This window comes from Myotis brandtii, unplaced genomic scaffold, assembly GCF_000412655.1.
Source record: "Myotis brandtii unplaced genomic scaffold, ASM41265v1 scaffold106, whole genome shotgun sequence".
In the NCBI taxonomy this organism is placed as follows: domain Eukaryota; kingdom Metazoa; phylum Chordata; class Mammalia; order Chiroptera; family Vespertilionidae; genus Myotis; species Myotis brandtii.
In genome coordinates this window covers 311,104-315,691 of record NW_005353584.1, presented here as the reverse complement: position 1 = coordinate 315,691, position 4,588 = coordinate 311,104, and the positions used below count along the sequence as shown (strand labels likewise).

General features: G+C 41.0%; 1 pseudogene; it reads right to left on the bottom strand.

Moving 5' to 3' along the window:
* Window positions 1–2,961: 2,961 nt before the first annotated feature.
* LOC106726344 lies at window positions 2,962–3,624 on the bottom strand (annotated as a pseudogene).
* Window positions 3,625–4,588: the final 964 nt, after the last annotated feature.

Here is a 4,588-nt window from a genome sequence, read left to right as displayed (position 1 = left end):
GCAACCTCCCGATCCGCCCTGCTCTGTGCATGACAGGGGCGGTGCCCCAACTCCCCAATCGGCCCTGCTCTGAGCCTGACCAGGGGCTGCACCTAGGGATTGGGCCTGCCCTCTGCCACCCAGGAGCAGGCCTAAGCCAGCAGGTCGTTATCTCCTGAGGGTTCCCAGACTGCGAGAGGGCACAGGCCGGGCTGAGGGACCCCCCTCCCCCCGCTAGTGCACAAATTTTTGTGCACCGGGCCTCTAGTCCTATATAATAAAACCCTAATATGCAAATTGACTGAACAGAGGAAAGACCCATGGCTGACACGCACTTACCACCAGGGGGTAGATGCTCAACACAGGAGCTGCCCCTTAGTGGTCAGTGCTCCGCTCAGCCAGAAGCCAGGCTCAAAGCGGGAGAGTGCGGCAGTGGTGGCAGGAGCCTCTCCCGCCTCCACTGCAGGCCAATGGGCAGCAGTAAGGAGCGAGGGATCCTGGACTGTGCAGGCCGAGCTGAGGGACTCCCTGGGACTGAGGGGCTCCCCAAATGCATGAATTGCATGCATCAGGCCTCTAGTATGTATTATAATGTAACAGAGACCAGAACCAAATGTATTAAATATATAATGGAATGTTCCACCATAGTTTAAGGTAGATTATTATGGTACTAACTGAATTACATCAGATTTCCAAATTGTTCTCAAAATCGTTAAGTCTCCATTAAGCTACTCAATGTGTCACATGTGCGTCCCCTGAACCATTTTATTGATGTTACTTGACTGCCTTCCTAACTAAACCCAGTTCCTTTTAGTGCCTCTCAAATCAATAGGCTAAAGCAGCCCGAGCATCTTCCTACACGATAGACTCAAAGGTCATGCTTGTACGACTGAAAAAAATGTGGAATGCACAGCTAGTTCAATTACTTGACTATAAAAAAACAACTAATTCAGTTCACTGCACCATTGATCCATTTAATTGTATAGCAGCTTCCTATTGATAATAGGAAATGTCCCTGAGCCAGCCATGCTGAAACAGAAACTGGCCAGTTTTCCACAGCCATAAATTTCAATAAGGATTCCACATAATACACAGGGACTAAAATCACAGCCAGAGTTTATTCGATTTTTTTAAAAATTTCACTGACCTAATTCCCCTGCATATGACCCAATTTCTCTTATGCTTCCTGGACTTTGTCTGTCATTAAATGTTAGCCTATACTTATGTTCATGCCTGGATGTTTTATTTCACGTAGAGATTGTGATAAATTTTAAACCATCTATTCATTTGGTTTTTGGAAACCACTGAGCAACCCATGAGCTTTACAAAAGGTGCTGCTGACCTAGAAGTGGTACCTTCAGTAATTTTTCTGACCTCTGGGTTTAGGTAGGTGCTATAAATTAGTACATCTTTGTAGAACAAATACAAAAATTTGATTGATAACTACTATATTTTGAGCATAGTATTAATTACTGAGGGAAACAAATATAAATAAGATATAATAACCCCCCCCCCCAGGAGCTCACAGTCTAATGGGAAAGATATGTGATTTAAATAAAAGGTTATCATGGTAAGCTTCATAATAGAGAACAAGCAGTATTTTTGAAGCTTGGTGAAGGAATAATTCTGACTTGGATAAAACAGAAGAATTTATACATGAATAAGATTCCAGTAGCAAAATAAATAAATAAACAAACAAATAAATAAATAGGAAAGGCCATTCCAGACAGAGGAAAAGGAAACAGGACACAAACCCAGTCATGGGGAAGGGTATGCAGGCGTCCAGTGGTCAAGAGAAAGTGTTATGGAGTGTAGCTGTTTTTATGGCAATATTTATATTTAGTTTTGCAATGCCTTGGATAAACCAAACAATGTTGGGTAAAGTGTTATTTCCACAAAAGCATCCTCTTTCAAAACAAAAGTATTTCTGTTTCCCATAAGAGTTTAAATTACATCCTAAAACAGAGCTAATCACTGAGACAACATGAAACAATATCAGCAGACTTATAGAGCAAGACCAGACAATGAACTATATCATTAAACTAAACAATTACACAGAACTAGAAACTGACTCATTAGTAAAATATATAAATCTACAACTATTAAATTTGGTCCATGGAGACACGAGAGCAGTATTTATAGGAAGTATCAGGTTATTTCCTACTTTAGGTGAATACTGCTGTTGTAAAATGTTGGATATCACAAGGAACAGCATTTTATTTACAGTCTCCTGTATTAAAAGTTATGTTTCCAGCAAACCTTGTGATTGCTACAAATACAGCTAAAAATTTGACACTAAAAACAAACATATTTTCTGTACTTTGGGATTCCTAATCTCTATAAATTGAAAATTTCTGTTAAAATGAATACAAAAAATACCCCTCATAATTCCATTCTTAGAAATACTGTAAAATTCAATAATTTAATTTAAAAACAATAAATGAATTACAATAAGTAAATTATAATAAGTTTTGCAAAAAGACACACATTGTTAATGATATAAGTTTGGTAGCAGAATCCCATGTCTTGAAAGTTACTGTCAGGTGGCCGGGTGTGGGGGGAGAACAACAACACATAAAAAACTGATTTTTCAGTCTAATCTTGGAAAGGGGAAGCAAGGCTCAGATATGGACTTTCCTCTCTCCGTGGTAAACTAAAGACTCTCAGCTCTCCGCTATGCTTCCATCTGGCCATGCTGCACCTTTACTGTCCAGAAAGTGAACGGGTTCTCTTCCCGCCTGGTGCTCTCAAGGCTATAAAGAAGCTGATACTGCTCGATGTCAGCAAAGACTCCTGGCCTCATCCAGTTAATCATCTTGCTACCTGGTAAACATCTATGGAGTTTTCTTTTACTAGTTGGTGCATAAGTGTTGTCGGAGCAAAGAAACTTCCTGCTGTCATTCCTCCACGGTCATCGTGAATGATCGTGGGCCTGTCCCTGCTACAGCTTCTTCTTTGATAACACTCAGAAGTTCAAAAGTTTTACCTAATGGGGCTATCTGGGTTTGGACATTTGGGACACGGAAAATGCCTCACTTCAAGTACACAATTGTCCACAATATAGCAGGCATTGATGTGGTCATCCCCAGCCAGGAATGAAATGCCCACCCTTGACCTTTCCACAGGAATGATGGAAGAGGTTCTGTCACATTGCTTTACTAGTAAACCTGTAGAACAGTCACTCTGCTGTGTGTTTGATTGACCCAGGAGCTCAAATTGTTTCTCTAGCTTTGTTTAGCCAGGAATTAACATAGGCACGAATGTGACTGTCTGGCACCTCAGTTTCTTTACTAAGTATGGCCTCAACCAGTGCATCATGAATGAAGACATACTGTTTCTCAGTTTGCACCAAATAGTTTATTTGCAAGTAAATGTGTTTTAAAAAAGCAAATATGTTGACAGTGCCTTTGTGTTGAATTTGCTGAAACATACTGTCTAGCACTGTGTATCTGCCTGTTCTTCCCACTCTAGCACTGCAGTGGGCAACAGCAGGCCCCACCGCGTGGAGCCTGGTGCGTGGCATGGGACGCCTTTCTCACGGGGGTCAGCACTGGCTGAGAGTACTCTGGTACTCTCATGTAGGCCATGTGTGTAGTGGTACCGTGTAACCACGCACCAAATGGGTCTTCCTTTTTGGGAGCCTTTTTTTTAATCTTTGTGTTTCTTCGAGTAAAATTCTTCGCAGTATAACAGGTTTGTGATCATGGCTATGACTTCCACATTATGCTCCCATACTATTCTCCAGAAATCTTCGGCTGTGGATTCAGTGGGCTTTGGCAGCAATGTAAGCTTTGAGCCTGTTGTAACTATTGTCATTGCTGTAATCAGTCAGTTTGCTATCATTTTCAGCAAGTTGTGTAAGCTTAACCTTACTATGATCATCTGATAAAACTCTTTCAGTGTCCCAAATTCTTCAGTAAATCCACTACTTGCATGTAAGTTTGCAACATGCTTTGGAAAGTCCTTTATTGGAATTGCTCCAATATAATCTGAAATTGGAAAGGTAAGTGTTGGAGGTGTGGATATTACTCAAAGGGAAGTACTGTCCTCTAAATAAAAGTATGCAGCCTGGGAACATTTCCCTGAGCTCCCGTGGAGGGAGGGCAGAGTGAACTAGAGTCGCATGAGGAGAATCTGGGGTTGGTGGCTCTGAAGAGAAAGCTAAAGGGACAGCTGCCAGGATCCCTGTGCTGAGTCACTCTCCCATACTGCAGATGTCGTCTTTCTCAGGTCAAAAATGGAGTATTTTGAATGCAAGAATAGAGTCAAGCAGGAAGAGTGGTAATTCAAATATGCACAAAACAATAAAATATAACAATAGGCTGAAAGCAGTAGAACACAGTTTAAGAAACATGAATTCACTGAGAGGAAAGGGTATTTCAACCAGATATTTCAGAACTTTTCAAAATGGGAAAGAGGACAAACAACATTTTAAGAAGAAGGACTAACATGAGCAAAGGCATAAAGTCAATGGTAATGATCATTATCGCTGTGTGTGCCAGGCACTGTGCTAAGCATTCTCTCTATATTATCACACTTTATTTTGCAATGAGTGAGGGAGATATCATTTCCATTTTACAAATATGAAACTGAGATCCAGAAGAGCTAA